This window comes from Antechinus flavipes, chromosome 2, assembly GCF_016432865.1.
Source record: "Antechinus flavipes isolate AdamAnt ecotype Samford, QLD, Australia chromosome 2, AdamAnt_v2, whole genome shotgun sequence".
Lineage (NCBI taxonomy): Eukaryota > Metazoa > Chordata > Mammalia > Dasyuromorphia > Dasyuridae > Antechinus > Antechinus flavipes.
Genome location: NC_067399.1, coordinates 239,474,797 through 239,497,484, shown reverse-complemented (window position 1 = coordinate 239,497,484; position 22,688 = coordinate 239,474,797). Strand labels below are relative to the sequence as shown.

Genomic DNA, 22,688 nt, shown 5'->3' with positions numbered 1-22,688 from the left:
TGGTTTAGAAGTCCAAATTTCACACCTTTATAAAATATTTCACTCTTCTCTGAAATCCCTGTATGTTTTGGGAGAAATGTGGCAATTATTATTAACTTGGGACAGTGTTATAATCCAAAGCAGCTCTCTGTTGTACAAAAAAATGGACTTAGAGTAAGCAGATCTTAAGTTTCAGCCCTGGTTCTATCATTATTAGCTATGGGACTGCAGCTAAGTGATTTGACTTTTCCAGATTTAGCCTTCTCATCTGAGAAATGGGAATAACGCCTGCATTAACTCTTTGCATGCCTTTTTCTAAGTATAAAGTGCTTTACACTTTTTAAAAGATTTTATAAAAAGCTTGAGTCATAATTACTAGTGTTCTGATCTATCTATGTCCTTGTTAGTTTTTCAATGACTAATATTAGACTTCAATAATATCACATTTTCCCATTCCTTTAGAAATAAGATACACAGAAAAATGAACAGAAGTCACTCCTCTTGATTCAAAGGAAAAAATGACAACAGCTGACTTCATTCCCTCTATTTTTATATCTCTGATATATTTACATACATGCATATATTCACATTCATATATACATACACATTCATATACAATTGTATACAGAGTTATATACAGAGTGAACATATATATATAGTTCTCAGTATATACACACATACATATTCCTAAATCATTTACCTCAACAAATTATGAAGGTTAAATATATTATGTAAGTCAATTGTTTCATTTGGTGGAATTTGGATTTGATAGTAATAGCCAAATTGGGTACATAAAAGAAAAATTGTGACATTCCAATTCCAGGAAAGCTATGAGGAAAATCTCACTCATTTGGACAGAACTGGAATAAGGAAGGACAATATGAATTTAGGAATTAAAAAACCCAACACATTTTGTTAAAATAAAGCATATATAATACTTGAAACTAGGTTAACTAACTAGAATGTTGCAAGAAGGGGATCTTAGGACAGTGGATTGAATTGACAGCAATGATTTACAATTTGCATATACATATATGCTTCTAAAATGGGCTTGTTTTTGTAAGCATTTGGAATGTATTTCCCATAATGCTGTCTACATTATTAATTTGTAATTTTATTGTTGTAATTAATTGTATGCAATTGTAATTGTAATTAATTAATTTCTTTCCATAGATTTCCATAGGGAAGTTTCAAGCACCATCTATCTGAATTATCATATAGTCACAACTTCTGGATCTCAAATAATAAGATTTTTTTAAAAAAAAGTTTAATTATTGTAAATTTGATAACTACTCACATTTTTTATGACTTGAATCACTAATAGTTATAGTAATCACATTGTGTAGTCAAAAAGAATAGAAGAGTTAGAGGGTCTTGCATTTATAAGTTATGTGACTTTAGGCAAACCACATCATTTTTTCTGTGCAATAGTACCATTTTCTGTAAAATGAAAAAAAAAAAAAAAACTAAGGTAGATAATGCAGTGGAAATAAAACTGGTTTCAGTGGCAGTGACCAAGTTTGACGCCCAGTTCTGTTACTTACTATAACCCAGGTAACCTGGAGTAAGCCACTTATTTTTTTTTGAACCTCAGTTTCTCCAACTGTACAATAAAGATGAGAATTGGGTCTGATGATCTATAAGGTCCCTATAAATTCTATGCAAAGATTTCTGTTATAACATTGCAAAATAAGCTATAGATAGAAATATTTTTTCTTCCCTGTTCTAGAATCATAGATTAAGAGATGGAAAGGGACTTTCAAAGTGATTGAGCTTAACTCTTTCATTTTATAGTTCAGAAAACTAAAGAAACTAATAAACTTATTCTAGGTCACACAGACCATAAGTGGCAGAGCAAACCCAGCTCCATTTCCACTGCCTCTTCATCTGATTCTGGTTTGGCATTTTCTCATATCCCTGATACCAAGCTCTTTTTTCATTCTTTCATACTTCAATGAAAACTGACATTTATACTGTTTTAAGTTCAAATTGCACTGAAACTTCTGGGACACCTTGAGTAAGTTTTTATATTTTGTATAGAACTTTTCATACATCACTTCACTTCAGCCATACAACCATCCTGTGGGACTATTATTAGCCCCATTTCACAGAGAAAGAAATTGAGGCTTGATGAGGTATAGTAGTTCTCATGGACACAGAGCTAGTTGATATGGGTAGTAGCTAGGTGGGATTATGGATAGAGCCCTAGGTCTGGAGTCAGAAAGACTTAAGTTCAAATCTAGTTTTAGATTCTTATTTGCCAAATGGCCCACTTAATCTCAGTTTGCCTCAGTTTCCACAATGATAAAATAGGGATAATAATAGCATCTACTTTCTAAGGTGATTGTTGAGAATCAAATGAAATATTTGTGAAGCACTTAATAGAATCTGGTACTTAAGTGTTTGCTTCCTTCCTTGAATCTAGATTTCCCTGATTCCAAATCCAACACTACCCACTAGGCAATCCTAATCAACATCATTTATAACTTCTATCTTGAAATTTATATAATAGCACACAAGTATATTTAATTATCATTCCAAGACTTGACTGTTCATTTACACATGCTGCAAATGTTACATTTACATGTATAAATACAAATGCCTATGCCTTTGCAGGTCTCTAAGACTGTGATTTTAGTGATTTTGTTCTCATTTTAAATGTCAGAGCAAAACTAATGAGATCCTTAACAATTAAATGAATCTGGATCCATGGCAATAAGATCTCTCCTATTCTAGTATTTCACTTTGTAAACATGGGAATCTGGAAAAAACCCTGAGGTAAATGTAAAGGATTTACTCTGTAATTCTTCCATTGGATATCTCTATTAGGCACAGAGATTTCAGGATACCATGATGCAAATACTCTTGACAAAGCTAAATGCTTATTGATAAGTCATTTTGCAATGAAAATAGCAATAGGTCTAAAGAAGCAGCATATAATAAAATCGATCATACTAGCACTTACACAATTGTCTAGAGAAACATTGTGGGAAGACCACTGGACTTAGATTCAAGAAGTAATGGGCTCAAATCCCAGCTAAGACATTTGCTACCTGACTGAGTTTGGCCAAATTTTTTAACTTGAGTGACCCTCAGTTTCTTCATTTATAAACTAGGGATAATAACAACACTTAATTCACAGGATTGTTGTGAGGTCATGAATGCACAGTGGTTTACAAATCTAAAACCCTTATATAAATATGGATTGTTGTTGTTTTCCAAGAATTTGGGATTATACATGCTCTGTAAAACAGCTACCTTTTAAGAAGAGCATGGAGAAATCATCTCAATAGAAATAAACACCTGATAGAATCTGAGCCTCAGCATAAAATCAAATAACAACCTGGAAAAGTGACAGAAAACCAATTGACCACTTTATACCTTTTACCTCATGTGTCATCTAAATGATGAAAATACAAAATAAGACACCATTTGGGAAAGAGTGAATTTAAAACCCTAGGTTATTACTCCTGCTTACTAGTCTATAATGAGGATATATGCTCACCGTGGCAATACCCCCACATGTGGTTTTCTCAAGGTCTCATTAACTGACAGGCAAAGGTGAAGTCTTGACCTACTTAATTTGCCTGTGAAAAACTTGCAGAGTTTGGTGTGTGAGTTTTAAACCCTTTCTGTAACAGCAGGTGTCCTGAGGTGTTTGGTGAGTATCTATTGGGAACACCCACACACAAAGCGCTCTGGGGGGAAAAAAGGCTTCCTGCTCTATGCTGACTAGAGCTCTTTTGCTGACTGTTTTTAAAGATTTTAGTTTGGTTTCTCACTTCCCAGACTGATGAGGTGTTGTGCAGAGCTCAGGGTGGAGAAGGTCTGAGGTCATTCACCGGAAACTGCTCTTCCACCCACGCCTGGCAAATCAAAGAGTTGAGGTGGTAGGTGTTGAAGGGAGAGGGAGTTTTTCCATTCTACTCTTGATCAGAAGCAGGATAATGGTCCCAGTGATGGATTGCATGGGTATGTGTATGCTGGTGTAGGCAGAATGACAGACAATATAAAATAGATCGTGAAGGTTTGGGCAAGAGATGAGAGGAGAATGCCTCCTTAGGAATACAAAAAGAAAAAAAAATCATGATGTTGAAAAAATGCGTTTGGTTCAGAAGTCATTATCTTTTTTTATATAAGTAGGTGGGTGAATTTGTAACTTATGAAAGTTAGGATCAAAGAACAATGGGAAGAGCCAAGAAACCAGAACTCTTAGTTCACAGACTCTCTTTAAATGGTGAAATCCTTTCTGTAGATGCTCTGTTATTCCTCATTTGCACAGAGAGGGAGAACAATATTGAAATGTGAGGTGGGAAGATGGCCAATGTCAACAATAGCCAGGCACAGAGCATTGCCTGTGATGATTAAACTCGTTTTCACTCACAAGAACCCATTTTATTATATCTGTATGAAACACAAGAGAAAACCTACCTCCACTCAAATTTAAAAAGAAAAAGATGCTTCCTTTTCAGCATTGCCTCATGGAATTGAACAGGAAGGACTGAGGAATTACACACACCCTTTAATCCAAAGGTTTAACCCAAAGGACCTTTGTTTCAAGGATAGACTGCTTTACATCAGTCTAAATGAATTTGAGAGGAGGTGTTCTTGTGTGACTAATAGGAACTTTCCCCCCAATTCACTCTACATACTTAAAGCAACGGTTTTGTTTTGTTGTCTTTTTATCGGTGAATATTTTAACTCTGGGTGATAATGTCTCTGTCATCCTATTACATTACTTGTGGTTAAAAAGCATGCTATAAAAAAAAGATGACCCTGTCACTAGGGGAAGGCTGGGACTATTTTATTATTTGCATTGCTCCCTGAAAGGAAGAGCTGTGGCAGATTGTGGCAAGACTCAGTGGCAGAGGTCATTAGGTTTTCTAGGGGGACAGGACATCATTTCCTGGAAAGGCTCATCAATAGCTATTTCACAGTTGGCCAGTGTCAGAATCCTTTGACGAGTTCAAGTACAGGGCTTGCTGTTCAGTCAGTTCCCATGTTCTCTTCATATTTTGGCCTCAAGCTTTCCCCCATAAAGCCCCTCTTGACAGATACACTCTCCAGACCCACTGCAGAAGCCTCTGTTGCAAAAGCTTTTAAAGTTAGGGAAAGAATCTGAGGGCACCAGATTATAAAATCTTGGTCTATCAGAACCAGAAGAGGCCTTAGGGATTCACTAGGGCCATCCTCTCATGTTATAGAGGAGGAAATTGAGACTAAGAAAAGTCACATAGTATGCTCATCCCAAAGTACTATTTGCAGTGGTCTATGTATGCATTTTATAAATCATTTAGGGGAAATGCCAGTTTGATCTTCCACACTCTGGTGCATGTGTGGGATTCTTCCCAAGTCTCTCCCTGTGCATGAGTTCCCTAAAGTCAGCCATTATTTCTTCTGGATTACTAAATTGGGCACACAGAAGGGTCCAGGAAGATTCTTGCTAAGTTCAGGACCAGCTGGCTTTTTCTAGGATCTCAAGAAGAAGGTAAGATAAACATCAACGACTATTTATTTATTTGATGTCTTCCCATATCCTCTACAAAATCACCAATTCCCAGTGGCTGACCCAAAAGCTGAAACTGAGTTGTCTCCATTTTATCAAAGTCTCTTCTCCTCTCACATGGCTGAGTCTGTCCATGAAATATGCCCCTTGGAAAGTGTCCTTCCTTTGGGCAGGAATCTTCTGGAGATTCCCTTTGTAAATTCAGAGTAGCCCCTGCCTTATATCCAGATCTAGTTCAACTCCCTCCCCTTCACCATCTAATTTTTTTGTTATTTGGTCATTTCAGTTCTATCCAACTTTTTGTGATCCCATTTGGGGCAAAGATCCTAAAATGCCATTTCCTTCTCCAGCTCCTTGTACAGATGAAAAAACTGAGGCAAACAGGACAGAGCGACTTGCTCAGGGTCACAAGCTAGTAAGAGTTTGAGGCCAGATTTGAATTCAGGAAGATGAGTCTTCCAGAGTTCAAGCCACTTAGTTCTTCTCATCTAATTAAGTTGCCTAAATTTCCAAACAAGAAAGGAGGAATCCTGACTGAGAATTCTAACACTTAGAGATATGGGAATGAGGGGATAGTATTAAGTGAATTTTTGATAATTCAGGGCACATTCTGGGTCATTCTCTCCCCAAATTTATCTAATGCTAATCCAGAGTTTAAACTATAGACATAAAAGTCACCAATTATTCCAATTCCTTTTTACAATAAATTAAGACCTATAGATTATTCACAGCCTTCTATCAGTTGGTTCTCACAGATCTTAAAGTTATATATCATCTCTCAGATGGTTTCCACTGCTACTTGGAAAATACATGTTTTCTTTAACATACTTAACTTTCTCTTGTTTCAGACTTCATCTCCCAGGACCCATGCTTTACTCATTGCACCTTTCAGGTATTCTGACACTTTGGTGTTTTAGAGGTATCAAGAGATGGTAGCAATGACCTGAAACATTAGACATGTTTTAGATCATGGGAAATGCCTATCAGCTTCCTGGAGGTCATCCAGCCCTGTCCTCATTACGCTTTAAATGGGTTGGAGATAGAATTATTTTTCATCTTTTTTTTTTTTTAATTTCCTTGCATTGCCTAGTTAGGGACTTGAGATTGTCACAAATTGTTAGCAAATGTTGAGCCTGGATGGTGTCCAAAGACACTAAAACAAATGATTGAAAAGCAAAAGACTTGGAACTTAGTTGTTTTGAATGAATTATAACCAACAGCCTCAATTGAAGAAACAGAAACACACATATATTTAAAATAAATGGCTGAAGTATAATATATTATGCTTCAGCCGAATTAAAAATGTCAGAAGGGGTAGCAATCATGATCTCAAAGCAGAAACAAAAAGAGATATTATTAAAAGAGAAAATCAGAGAAACTACATTTTGCTAAATGATACCTTAGACAGTAAAGTACTATCAACACTTTCACAGAAAGTTTCTCTGATATATACATTTCTCAGATATGTACAGAATTGAGTCAAATTTATAAAAAATAAGAGCTATTCCCCAATTGACAAATGGTCAAAGGATATGAATAGACAGTATATAGAAAAAGAAATCAAAGCTATTAATTTTGTTGTTGTTTAGTCATGTCCAATTCTTTGTGACATTGTGGACCATACTGTCCATGAGGTTTTCTTGGCAAAAATAATACATGGTTTGTCATTTCCTTGTCCAGTATAGTAAGACAGAGATTTAGTGGGACATATGTCTAGTAAGTATCTAAGGCCAGATTTGAATTCCCCAATTGATAATGAACTGGCAGTATTCAGAAGAAGAAATCAAAACTATCTACAATCAAATGATAAAAATGCTCTAAATAACTACTGATTAAAGAAATGCAAATTAAAACAGCTTTAAAGTACTGCCACATACCTATCAGAAATCATAAATGCTGGAGGGGAGGAGAGAAAATAAGTGCATTAATAAAATGTTGGTGAATTTGTGAACTGGTCCAAACATTCTGAAGAACAACTTGGAACTATGCCCAAAGGGTTATCAAACTGTCCATACCCTTTAACCTAGCAATACCACTACTGGATTTGTACCACAGAGATCAAAGGAAAAGGAAAAAAAATTTATGTATGAAAATATAACAGCTTTTTTGTAGTGCAAGAAATTGGAAATTAAGGAGATGCTCATTAACTGGGGAATAAGTTGTGGCACATGATTGTGATAGAGTACTCTTGGGCTACAAAAATAATGAGGGGAGTGGCTTCAGAAAAACACATAGCAAGACATATATGAACTGATAGAAATTGAATTAAAGAGAACTGGGATATCATTGTACATAGTAACAGAAATGTTATAATGATGATCAACTATGGAAGCCTTAGCTACTGTGATCAAAACAATGATTCAAGATAATTTCAAAGGACTCATAATGAAAAAAATTCTATCCACCACAAGAAAAAGAACTGATAAACTTTGAACGCAAATTGAAGTATAATTTTCTCACCTTTTAAAATTTTTTCTGTGCTTTTTCTGTCAATATGCTTAATATGGAAATATGTTTTGCATGGTTTCACATGGATAATTGATATTACTTGCTTTCATTCTTGGTAGGTGGGGAAGGGGTGGGAGTATAGAAGAGAGTTTGGAACTTGAAATTTAAAAAGAAAAGAATGCTAAAAATAAACAAACAATAAATTTGTAAAAAAAAAAACAAAAAACAAAAAAAAAACCAACAGCCTCTTAAACTGATGTCTTCAAAGAATTCATTGGTGAATTTACTGTGCTATAGACCAATCCTGATTTCTGATTATTCAGTTTTCCTTGGTAACAATAAAAGTACCTATTTTCTTACAGATCTTTAATTCTTAAAGACATAGTCTGAATAGTAAAAAGTGTAAACACACTTGAGAGTGATGCTCTGGGGCCTAAGGTAGAGCACCCTGCTAATGATGCTGAGATCATGGGCTTGAGTCCTCTGTGGCTCAGTTAACTTCATCAGTCAATTTTTACCTACCTAAGTATTTATAGTTCCACTTTTGGTGCCACAGGCCCCAAATCCATGCAGCTGTTTCATGTATGTTTGTGATCAGCTAAAAAAAGGGTAAGGTGAGCAATTTTCTGTTAACATCTTCCTGTTATTACCAAAAACAATTTCAGGGAGGACAGTGCATCATCTTCCTAAAGGTCATTCTAGTTTATGATCTAGGAAAGATTGACATAAAAATTTAAAGAAAAAGTAATTTAACCTCTCTGAGATTTAGTTTCCTCAACTAGAAAATGAGAGGATTGGGCTAGATGTCCCAAATGTTCCTTCTCAGCTCTGAATTCATGAACTTATCATAAGGCCATAAATGAGTTTATAATATCCTATAAGAAAAAAAATTGAGGAAAAAAATGGTGAGTAAATCAGTCTTTTAAAAAAACTCAATTTTATCCACTGAAAATCAATTAAAATGCAATAAAAATACATCAGCATTTTTCCTAAGTTCAAAAGAAAACACCAGATGTTTAAAATTCTGCTATTTTATAGTCTCAAAGCATGACTGCAATTCACTGCTAAAGTTCTAAATGGCACCAATTAGTCATGAAAAACAATGACTCTTATCTATGTCTCAATTTTTTCATCTGTGAAATGGAGCAACTATTACTTAATTATTTGTAGATATTAATAATGTAATTTAAATATGATAGTTATCAAATACAAATTTTTAAGAGGGAACGATTCAAATTGTTCTACTAATTCAAACAAAAATCCATATTTATTGTATTGTTTTATAAAACTACTAGTGATGGTTTTCCATTGGTTAATCAAAAATATCTGAAGGAAACTCTTGAATTGATATTTAAAGACACCTGTCAGAAAAAACAGAGATAATTGAAATAATACCAAACTCTTTCTTAAAAATATTGTACTTGGAATTACTACGTAAGCCAAAAGTGTTAACATTTCAACTTTAATTAACTATTTAAGGGTGGGCTGAGATTTGTGATCAGTACTTGGAAATACAGAAAGATTATATTAGTCACAGTCCTTAGGCTTGTGGACCTCATAATCTAGTAGAGATATTCGTGAAACATTGATAACTCTAATGCAAAATGTTACATCATAAGTAAATAAGTTGCATGCAAACCAAGAGGTTTGCAAGGTCAGGAGTGGGTGGGACAAGGAGATGATGAAAATAATTAAAAAGGGCCCATTCCAGTGGGACACAAATTTTAATAACATAGATCTCCAAGCAATTGAGGGCCATGATTTCAACTTCTGAAAAATGTGCATATGGGTTGGAGAGGTGAGAAATCTCCAAGTTTACTTTCATCTGTAACAGTTTTTTTTTTAATTTATCCACTATCAAAGCATTCAATGAACAGCTTGCTAGTTATACATTTGCTATGTGCCAGGTACTGTGTTAGATGGTAGGGACTTAAATACTATGAATAAAACAAATTCTAGTTATAAGTTCTTATAGGAGAGACATGCATGTGTAAACACACACATGCATAGATATATACATATCAATATGACTATATATAAACTATATATGAGACTATATATCTATATATCACAAACAAATATAAAATAGTTAAATAAAGAATAGTTGGAAGAGAGATGGAGAGGGGGTATCAGGGAGGCTTCCTACAAAAGATGGGTGTGGGAAGTACATCTTGAAGAGAGGGAATATATAAGATAGAGATGAGAAGAGAGGGCATTTCAGGCATGGAGGAATTGCAAGTGCAAAGGCATTAAGATGGAAAATGGAGAGTAATTTGTAAGGAATCAAGAGAAAACAAATTTTATTTTATCATCATATGTATAAAGAAGAGGGACTGTATAAGGATGTACTGGGAGAAGGGATAAGGAAGAAGTAGAATAGAGACAATTTTCTCACATAAAAGAGGAACCCAAGAAAGCTCTTGTAATGGAGGGGGAAATAGGTAATGGTGGCCCATATCTGAATATATATATAGTTGGACATAGATTATCCAATATGAAAAGAGGGGAGGGTATAAGTAGACTGTGACAGGATTGAGAACTTTTAACATTATATATTTTTTTATTTGATACTAATAACAAGAGGATCTAGGACAGTCAGGGATGTGTGCAAATTCTAAGTCTTATTTTCTATAGTAAATATATAAGGACTTCTGATGTACCCACAGAAGGCTGCTAACTCTAAATTTGAACCTGGTCATTCAGCATTTTCATCTTGACCTAAAAGTTAGAGAAGCAAAATTTTCAGAAAATTGGATGTAAAGTTACATATGTTCCACTAGGTAGCTTACTGGATAGTATTGTCTGTATCTGGAGTCAAGAAGACCTAAATTTAAATCTTGCCTTAGTCATTTACTAGCTGCATGACCTCGGTCAAATCACTTAACCTCTGAGTCTCAGTTTCCTCATTTGTAAAATGGAGATAATTATAGCATCTACCTCACTGGTTTGTTGTAAGAACATCATTTATGTAGAGTACTTTTTAAACCTTAAAGTGCTGTACGGTTACTAGCCAGGTATTATTATTATATTTTAATAATAAAAGTTTTCTTGTACTATGAACTTCTTTCTAAAAATATGAAAGTCAAACAATCATAAAGTAAAAATAGCAAATGAAAAAAAAGCACATATTTTCTTAAGAGTCAGAGCCACAAATCTGGAAAGGACATCTAGTTTGAGGATATCTAATTCAACTCCCTCATTTTACAGATGAGGAAACTGAGGCCCAAAGTGATTGATGACTTGCCCAACATCACCTAGGTAATAATAAGGAGCCAATCTAGAATTTGAAATCTGGTATTCTGACTTCATATCCAATTCTTTTTCCACTGCACTATTCTTCAAAGAATTCATAATGGATATTTGCATTATATAAATATCTGGATAATAAAGACTATATGTAAATAAATATGAATATCTAGTATATGAATACATATATCTGCACAAATATACACAGACATTTATATAGGAGATTGTTGTGGAGTTAGGTATTTTTCCTGTAGTTGGTATCATTAAATAATTTACTAGAATCACAAGGCTTCTAGGGAACTTCAGACTGAGAAAAGAAAAATGAAAATTCTTCTCTTGCGGCTGTATGAGTCACAACCCTAATCAGATTACCTGGAAAACTGGTTTCCAAACTTTCCCTAAAATATAAAATAAGAAGTAAAGCAGAATTAGAATTTGCAATTGTGAGTCATGTTTTCCCAAGTGTCTTTCTATTCCACCTTCCCTGCTCTGCCTCTTGGTATGAAGGAGGAGTGAGGTCCACTTGGGTGGGCTTACAAATGGGCATCTGCTGATCACAGTCACGGATCAGTTTTGGTTTGGCAAGTTTCATCACCATTTCCGTGAAGGTTAAAGTGACTGGCAACACTGGAGAACAAAGATCCCTAAACGATCATGTAAGCAGCTGCTGTTTTAATAGAAGCAACAACAGGAACTATGGGCCCAATTTACTAATATCTGGCCCTGTGCCAGGCAGCATGGTGTCAAATTCGAGAAGCGAGTAAATGATGCTGTTTCATGAGGATGTGCTGATGCAATTCCAGCCCAGTTCTGCGATCAGCCAGAAGACAGTCCATGTCACTTCGCTGCAGGGGACTTTGAGATCTCAGCTGGTAGACATGAAAGTCAAAACAAAGATAACTCCATGTTCCTAGGGAGGAGGTACACAAAACCTGGGGACATTTTCAGGGGAAAATGCCATTTGTGATGTCCAGGCCATTTTAAGTAGCATAGGGATTTATCAGGCAACTTTTCTGTGTCTCTATAGTGAAACATAATGCTTTACCCATGGAATCCACTTAATAAATGTTTGGATATGTGAATAAATGTATGAGTTGAAGTTTTACACAAACAAGGGTGGGTGATGGGAAGGCAAAAAGAAGAAACTAGAGATTCTTTTAAAAATAGACCCAAACCTGATGGAACGTACAGTTTATAGCATCATTATATTTTATTCCTATCAAATGCAAATGCTTTCTTATGAAAATGACCTTTAATTGACAGATTACTTTCAGACAAAATCTATAGATTTCAAATTCATCTTTAACATTCTGCTCAGTTCTCTGGTGCACTGCAGACTGTCACTCACTACCAAATACAATCAAATATTAGAATAATATGCTGCCCAAGTAGCTGTCCAGTAAAAGTGTGCAAGTTGTCAGCAAAACGAATATAAGTATTAAAGGCAAAACAGAATTTTACTGTGTGCATGTGTATATCCAATCAAGCATTTCAAAGCATTCTGCTTATAACAGACAGATCCATGATCTTGACTTGTCTCAGCTGCAGCTAATGTCTGTTATAAGGAGAAGGAGGGGAGGAGAGAAAAGAGAGGGGCATGTGGCGTACTATAGAGTAATGTAAGCACTGGTTCAGGCTGAGTATAAAATAAATACACTGTCAAAATACTTAGACCCTTCTTGGAACAAATCTATTTGGTACATACATATACCAGGGGATTTGAAAGCAATCCGAGGTACATGGTAGATAGAGTGCTGGACTTGGAAAGAGAAAACTTGGATTCAAATCTTTCCTTAGATACTTGCTGTGCTATTATGGGTAAGCCACATAACTTCTCTGAGTCTGTTTCCTTATCTATAAAATGAATATAATAATACATGTGACACCTGCCTTACAAGATTGTTGTGAAGCTCCAATGAGATGATATACATAGCTTTTGCAAATCTTAAAGCACTATGTCAATATTCGCAATTATTTCACTTTCCATTTTATTCAAGGAGCAATGGCTAAATTTTAGGCTTATCCATAGGATCCAGAACCAGGAATACTACTCAGGCCAATTTCATATAGGAAAACTCATATCCTCAGAACAAAAAGGGAAATCTACAGAAAATCTTTCTAATTACCAGTAATTTAAACTGACCAGAAAATTCAATATGGAATTTGTTAGATGTGGTGATGATGATAAGGGGAATAATTAATAAGTAGAGTGAATTTATGAAACACATTATTCCACGGTGAAATACATGCTCCATACTAGACTGTTTTGATACAAAAAGGAATTGCTCACCTTCAAACATGATTGAGTTTTAAGAGCTATATATATGTATACATATATAATATGTATGTATGCATATAGGACATGTATACATGTGCATATGTGTTATATTTATATATTTTTTTCACATATATATTCCACTTTGAAAGAAGTTGATGACAGAGTATGGTATTAAGGAAAAATCTGAATCTGAGCCCCAAATCTGGACTGACTTATGAGCTATATCATTATTGGCAAGCCATTCATTCTCAGTGCCTCAGGTTTTTTATTTGTAAAGGGGAATCCAGACTATTCTTGTTTCATTGGTACAGGAAAGTCTTCAGTAAGGAAAAACCATCTACTAATGCATGCCAGTGTCTTTTTTTTATTTTTTGCAATTTATGGTCTTATAGAGTTGTTTAAACTTGCAGAGCTTCTTAAACTTTTTTCACTTGCAGAATCTCTTTGGCTGAGTAATCTTTATGTGACCCTGGATATATAGGTATATTACTCAAACATTTACTGATAATAAATCATAATTTCACAATCCCCATGGTCAGTTGAGATACCCCAAATGGAGTCATGAACCACAGTTTAAGCCGCCGGGGTTAGAACACTGAGGGGTTAAATGATTTGTCCAAAATCATTTCATGTGAAAGTTAGGACTGGAATTCAGCTCTTCTTGGCTTCCAGGCTGGTTCCCCTAAGCCACTGTTTCTATGCTGCCCTATCTACTTCACATCCCTATTGTGAGGACTGAGTGAAATAACTAGCACCATAAATGTAAGGTACTTTTGTTTATTGTTATTAATAAAAATATCAACAGCAACAATAATAATGATAATAATAATATATAACTATGTGTCAACATTACAACAAACAGGACAAAACATCCCTAGAGAACTCTGAAATATATGCATAGGGATCCTGCTATTAAATGCTGATTTGATTCAGAGAAGCTTCACCATCTTATTAAGGGAATAATCATCTTAATAACAACACATTTTGATGCAGCCTGGTTGAAGTAGGTCCCTTCCCCCCAGAGAGAGGAGGAGCAATATACCAAAAGAAGCAGCTGGAAAGACTAAAGAATTCTTAAGCCTCAGATACAGAAGGCATTCTACCAAATCCTGTGTATAACTCTATCTTACCAACTGATATACTCAAAGGGGCTAGAGGCTGTTCACCCTAGATTATTCTCCTTTTGACCACTTGAAGATAAAATGTCTATCTAGCATTATTACCTCAGACCATTAAGAATCCTCCAGTTGACCTGTTATTATGAGTACTATACATTATCTTCTGGAATAAGAAGGTACATTAGGACACATATGTCCTCATATCCTTTTATGTGTTTACCACAGATTTATTTCTACACCATCAATAAAACTCATATAGTTTGATCAAATGAAAGTGGCTTGTGTCACTGTTCCTTGAAACCTCAGAATTATTGAATCACCTGAAATCTATGATCAAAAAAAAGAACCTAGACATCATATTTCAAGAAATCATATAATTGCTTCAATATCTTAGATCTAGAGGGTAAAATAGAAATAAAAAAAAAACACCTTACTTATCACCTCTAGAAAGAGACCCTCAAATGAAAACTTCCAGGAATATTACCAAATTTCACAGCTCCCAAGTCAAGGAGGCAATATTGCAAGAAGCGAGAAAGAAACATTTCAATTATCATAGAGCCATAGCCAAGATCACATATGAATTAGCTACTTCCATATTAAAGAAGTAAAGGGCTTGGACTATATTAGAAAACAAAGGAGATAGAATTAGAATCAAGAATAATCTAATCAGCAAAACTAAGAATAATCCTTTGAAGAGGGGATGAAAATACACATTTAATAAAATAGAGGACTTCTAAGCATTCCTGATGAAAAGATCAGAGCTGAATAGGAAGTTTGACATTCAAACAGAAGACTCAAGAGAAGTATAAAAAGCAAATATGAAAGAGTAATGAAAGGGACTTAATAAAGTTAAATTGTTTGTATTCCTATGTGGGAAGATCTTTATCATGACAGTTAGAATATATATATTTGGCTGGACACAGAAATTTATCTTATCCTATAGGGAAAGATGAAAGATATAAGATATGGGGGGAGGGGATGATAAAGGGAAGATTAAGAGAGACAATGGTCAGAAGAAAACAGAATTGGAAGGAACAGAACAAAAAAATGGAAACCGAAAAATAAACAAAAGAAGATGAGATAGAGGAAAATAGATAATAACCATAACTTTCTATCCACTGTATCACTTAGTTGCCCCAGATGTTATATGCATGTCTTCCTCAGCTCAGCCTCTTTGGAACCTTATTTTCCTCCTTTCAACTTTTCATTGAAGCTTTCTTGGAAACTTCCCTGCAATTGTTAGGTTATAGCAACCACTTTAAATTTAAGTTTATTTTCCCTGGGGAGCACTGTGTATAAAAAGGTTTGGGGTATTATATTTGTACTCCTGTTCTTGTAATATCTTTTCGGTAATTATTCCTTTACAAAAGTTAATTGATATTAATTGGTTAAATATATATTGGGGTGTTGATCATTGGATCAGTCAGTGATATGGAGGAGACACTAGCCATAGCTGATTTATATTGCAGTAAAATAATGGAATGGTTGCTATAGATGTCATTAGGAAGACACCTTTTAGAGATACCCCTAAAGCTCTTAGGAAAGATGAAGCAGTAGCCATGTTCTGATGATTCAACCTATTTGGATTGGAGGTTGGTTAGTGAGACTAGAACTTTTTTTCTTCTTATGGATAAATTGGTTAAAAGTGAAAGTCACTTGCTTAGAGTCACTCAGCTAGTTAAGCATTCAATTCAATTCAATAAACATTTATTAAACACTTTCTATATACAACACAGTGTTCTAGGCACTGAAAATCTAAAAGAACTAACACTCAAAAGAGGAGATAAATCATGTACAAGTAAATGCAAGGAAAAAGGAGAGAAAGAGAATAAAGGAGAGGGAAAAAAAACTAAGAAGAACTCAGATTTTCCTATCTCCCAAGCTAGCACTCTATCTATTGTGCCATGTAGTTGGCAAATTAATCAAATGGTGATAACAATTCCACTTTATTGATACTGTGTTCAGCTGGGGGTAATGTGATTTCAATGCTGGGTCTCAACCCAAATTTTTCAGGTTGTATAATAAATAAAGAATGCTTTGGACCTCTAGTTCATTCCTTTGTTAAAGGAATGAGGGATGTGATTTGGTGGAAAAAGCAGAAGACCTGGGTTAAGTCTTGCCTCACCATTTACTTACTAGCTTTGTGACCTCAGGCAAAATCATTTCACTTCCTCAGTCACTTTCTTCATAAAATGAAGATAACAATTGAATTGTTAAGAGTCCATTACACAAATAATCTCCTTTGATTCAAAACAAATTTATGGAATAGTTACTGTCATTCTTGTTTACAGATGAGGAAAATGAGACCAAGAGAAGTTAATTGATTTGCCTTAGGTCATACAACTAGGAATTGTCAAGAGAAGGACTTGAATTCAGGCCACAATTATCCCCAAATACAGCAACCTAGCCCTAACAATCTGTGATATATAATAATATACTGAACAACTATGTATTAATAATATAATCCTTCTACACCCAGAGAAAGGACTGTGGGAACTGAATGTGGATCACAACATAGCACTCTCATTCTTTTTGTTGTTTTTTGCTTGCATTTTATTTTTTTCTCATTTTATTTTCCTTTCTGATTTTATTTTTCTTATTTAGCAAGATAATTATATAAATATGTATGCATATTGGATCTAACATATATATATTTTACTATGTTTAACATATACTGGATTACTTGCTAGCTAGGGGAGAGGGTGGGGAGAAGGCGGGAAATTGGAACACAAGGTTTTGCAAGGATTAATGTTGAAAAATTATCCATGCATATCTTTTGAAAATATTCATGCATATGAAAAATGATATAATCCTTAATGATGCTTGTGTTATCTATATCAAAAAATAGTTTTTTGAAAAAAAAACTAGCAAAAAAACAAAACTAAGCTACAAAGTTCTACCTAAATATGAATTAGTGCTGTTATTCATAAAGGTCAAAGTGCAGTCATAAATTGGATAAATCATTCAAGGCGGTAGGAAGTAAGAATCATCTGCTGTGAGTGGCTTTGTTCTCTACTGCTTTATGTAAGGACGAGCAAATATTTACCCACAAAAATATTCTAAAAAAGATCATCTCTTCTAAAGGCAGGCCCTAAGAGTAGCTCTCATACCCTGCTATTGCCTAAGGAGCTAGTTGCGGTTTTTAATGCCTTTGGACCTGATTTTCCTGTTGGTAACTTCGTAATTTCAATTAATACTCCATTTCAAAAAGAAGCTTCTGTTGAGCTCTTTGGGAGTTTTTCCTTGCCAGCTCTAGCCTGCTGTATGTCCCTGAGGAATAGGGGAGTGGTACAGATAGAGACCACAACATCCCAGTAACATCTCATGAGGGAGGACAGGGGCCTGTTGTAAAGAGAACAGAGTATCCCAGGGGGATGCCATATGGGAGGAGAGGAGCAACTTAAATATGAGAAATGTCTGCTCAGGGTCCTAAAGAGCACCCCTCAGTCTAAGGCCACTGAATCTAGACTAGTTGTTAGAGAAAATAAGGGGATGGAATCATTTTAACCTTGGTAAATATTGATTCATAGAATAAGTAATATAACATTACTTGACAACTAGAATTTACATTAATTTATATGCTGAACTATACTATGTATATAATATATAAAATGTCATACCTGAAAGGGACCTCTAAAAACATGTAGTATAATCCCTGTTTAATCCCACCCTGTTCTCATCAATCCATCACCATTTTTAGAAAGGAAGAAACCATAATCACTAGATAGCCCAGCAGTAGGCCAATATATTTGGAGAGGGCTTAGGAAAAATATGAGAAAAGGAAAAAGAAGTTTCTCTTCCTTATTCAGGACTCTAATTAATTAATTAATTGCTGAGGCAATCGGGGTTAAGTAACGTGCCCAGAGTCACACAGCTAGGAAATGTTAGGTGTCTGAGACCAGATTTGAACTCAGGTCCTCCTGACTTCAGGGCTGGGGCTTTATCCACTGCACCACTTAGTTGCCCCTAGGAATCTCTTTATTAATAAGCTAGGCTATTGGTGGTATTGTAGATAGAGCACCAAGACTGGGGTCAGGGAGACTTTAATTTAAATTCAGTTTCACTCACTTACTAGCTATGTGATTCTGGGAATATCATTAAAACTGTTTGCCTCAATTTTCTCAATTAAAAAATGGGGATAGTAATAGCAGCTATCTCTCAGAATTGTTGTGATGATCAACTAATATAATGTTTGTAAAGTGCTTAGCATGGGACCTGAAATATAGGAGGTACCATATAAATGCTAGTTATTATTGTTATTAAAATATCACAATCAATTATTAGTCATTTATGAGGTAAGCACTATTTGTCAGTACACTATCTGAGTTTCTAACCTTGAGTCATTTGTAATAATAATAATAATAATAATAGCTGATATTTACATAGCATTGACTGCATGCCAGGCCCTATGCTAAGCACTTTATATTTATTATCTCATTTGATGCTCACAGTAATCCAAAGTAAGGCAGATGCTATTATCCTCATTTTACAAATGAGAAAACTGAGGCAAATCACAGGCTATAACATCATCTTAGAGAGGAGTAAATGGACATTCTGCAGTGTTAAGTGACTTGCCCAGAGTCACACTGATATCAAGTGTCTGAAGCTAGTTTTGAACTTAAATTTTCTTAAATCCAGCTCAATCCACTATGCCACTTGGTTTACATTCTGTTATACAGACAAGATTCTTGAAGGAGGAAAAGAGAACAGACTAAGCATTTATAAAGAACTCAATAAAGTACTGTACTGATATCTTACTACATAAGAGGGGTTTTTTAAGGGAGTTTAATTAATATAACTTGGGAGTCTATTATCAAGGTACAGTAAAAAGAACACTGACAGAGTCAGACAGCCTCTACTTATACACTAACTTTTCCACTTACTATTGATGTGATAATGAGCAAATTACTTTACATTCTAGAATCTCTATTTACTCTTCTTTTAGGTGACATCACACTCAAAAATATTTAAGGTTCCTTCCAACCCTAAATTTTTCTATTCTTAAATTACATTCTAAGCCTTAGTTTCTCCATCTGAAAATTTAGGGGATTGGACTAAATGACCTCAAAATGACTTCCTTCTTGAAATTTGTAGAATCTTCATCACTTCATTTTTTACAATCCCTGTTTCCATCTAAGGCTTAGCTTCTATGTAAGACCTTTCCTGCTCTCCCAATTGTCAGCCTTACTGACAAATTATTTGTATTGACAATGTATATCTTTTGTATTATTTATTTGTGAACATCTTGTTTCCCTCCAGGACTGTGTAAATTCTTTGACTGTATGGTCTATTTTTATTTTGTTCTTTATGTATCTCTGGCATCTAAAACAGTCAAGCTGCTAGTAGATGCTTAATAATTTTATATTAAATTGTTGGATGTTCAAATGAAGGGAAATGGAAAGGAAGAGAATAATATTTATTAAGTAATGACTTTATTTCAGGTACTGTGTTAAGTACTTTACAGATAGCATCTCTGATCTCATTTGACATTATCTCAGAGTTGTTTTTTAATAAAGTTTTTTATTGTTTCTATAATTTGTTCTTTGACATACCAATTTATTAGAACTAAATTATTTAGTCTTCAATAAACTTAGAATCCTCCTTTTCAGAGGCACTTATTAACTATGCTTTTATTATTCTATGGTCAGTAAAGGATGTGTTTAATAGTTTTGCTTTTCTTTATCTGATTGTGAGATTTTTAATGTTATAATATATGGTCAATTTTTGTAAAGATGCCATGCACAGTTCTGAGTATGCATACTCCTTTCTATTCTCATTCAATAATTACCAGAGGTCTACTATACTTAACTTTTCCAAAATTTTATTCAGGATATTAAATTCTTTATTAGTTTGCTTTATTTGCCTAAGTCTAAAAGACATACTTTAAGGTCCTCCCAAAAGTATAATTTTATTATATATTATTCTCTTCAAACAAGATAATTTTTCCTTTATTTAAATTCTATGTTGTTTGGTATGTTGATATTAATTTATTGCTTATGGTGACTTTAAGCATTATAAAGTTTCTCTTTTAATCATGCCTGTTTTTACTGTTGCCTTTCCTGAGATGGTCATTATTTTGTCTTTTAGATTCATTTTCTTTATAATAAATTCAAATACATACCTTTATTTTAGCTCTAATTATTTTAAACTCTAATTCATATATCAAGAATATTTCTTATATTTTATAAGTGATGATGACTATTAATGTGTATTTTGCTTTGTCCCATATTCTTTTAGTTTTTCCTCTCCTTGTCCCTGCCCCTTCTTTAGATAGAAGGTAAAGAGATAACATGTGCTCAACATTAGTAAATGTCCTGTTTCTCCTATATCTCTTTTTTCTTCCTTTTACCCAGATCATGATCAAAGATTTTTACTTATGCCTTCTTTTGAAAGAATTTTTAAAGATGTGGAGTTAATCTCCACATCATGATCCACACCTCAAAATTGAAATGTATTTTATATATGACTAATTCTTCCCTCATTCTTTCCTATCTCTTAAACCATTCTCTTCCATTCATTCTGTCCTTACTTTTCAATCTGTTCTCCCTGATCTTGACTATTTCTTTATTGATTTTAATGATTTTTTTAAACGCTAAACACAATTTTTGTGTGTGCAATTCCCTTTTGCTCAGTGAAAGTGAAGTTTATGCGCTATCCTCTGCCTCTGTCCCTTCTTCAATATTTTTACTAATTTTTTTTCTCATGTATCACAATTATATGAAATAGTAAGTTCATCTTCTTTCACATTTCTTCTCTAATCTATTCTTTTTGGCCCTTCTCTTTTTTCACTTAAGATCATAAAAACACATGACACATTCCAATTTTCAGAGAGTCCTTTACTTGAGCAAGATTTTATGCTATACCTGTATTTAATCTCCTACCTTTTTAAAAGTACCCTTTGGGATCTCATATAATTTATAACATCTCTTTTTTATCTGATAGGTAAATTTTTGTCTTATCTTATAGGATTTTAGGGTTCTATAGCACTTTCAGGCCATCTCCAACCCATATCAATAAATATGAACATAGCCACCACCACCCTTCTCACTTTCCATTTCTTTTAAGTGTTACCTTTCAATATTATATTGGTAGCTCCTTGAAAGCAGGGCTTGTATTGATAGTTCCTATTTGTATATTCATTACTTAGGACAATGCCTGGAATATAGCAATTTCTTATTAAATACTCTTATCTATCTATCTACTTATTATCTATCTATCCATCCATCTATTATCTATCATCTCTCTATCCATCCATCCATTCATCTCTCTCTCTCTCTCTTCCTTTCCTCTTCTCCGTCCCATTTTTCTTCTCCCTTTCCTTTTCCTTCTTCCTCTCTGGAATTCTAATAGATCTAGCCAGGCTCTAAGTTTAACTTGATCTACACACTTGAGAGGAATGGCAGACCTTTATTTGGTCTTGATCTGTATTTTCTCAAGTCCTGCTATTAATCCTCCTTTCTGCTGGTCTCAGATTCACTTATATCTTCAGAGTACAGAGACTTGAGTTCCTTAAGGCCCTCAGGGGTAGCTTCAGTCAGTTTGTTCCAAAGGTTAAGAGTCCCTAGGGGTGTAGGGACTAATCACTGACTTCTTTATAGGAGCTTTGCTTTAGTTCTGGTTAGGGACCAGAGATTCCAGAATACTTGTTAGACTATACTGAAGCTTTCTGGTTAAAGCACTCCAAGACTGTCATATTTGAATCAAGGGCTGTGTCAGCCCTGGTCCTCTGGCTAGGTCTTTTCCATAGTGCCTTTACATTTATGGGTCACCCTTTTTCTAACCCAGGCTAGACAAAGTTATTTATTATAGTTTTTTCCTAAATAATTATCTTAGACAAATGAGATAACGTACAGAACTTTGTAAACTTCAAAGCACTAAGTATATGCTAGTTATTATTATCACTAATATCATTTTTATTATTCAGTCTAGAACTTAAAAAATCTTTTTTTTTTTTTTTGGAGAATATTGTGAGAATTAGGTTATTCTGTTCCTATTGACTCTGCCATCTTGACTAGAAGTCTACCAACCATGAACATTTGGACCACAACTAGACATTCCTCTCCTTATGCCTTAGTAGAATGACTTTAACATGACTAGGGCTTATTAGATATTT

The 22,688-nt window shown here is 34.4% G+C and overlaps 1 protein-coding gene across 1 annotated transcript in view; it reads right to left on the bottom strand.

The window, feature by feature from the left end:
• TSHZ2 (teashirt zinc finger homeobox 2) overlaps positions 1 to 22,688 on the bottom strand; it is a 270,565-nt gene that overhangs the window by 178,546 nt on the left and 69,331 nt on the right. The gene's annotated exons all lie outside the window — the stretch shown is intronic.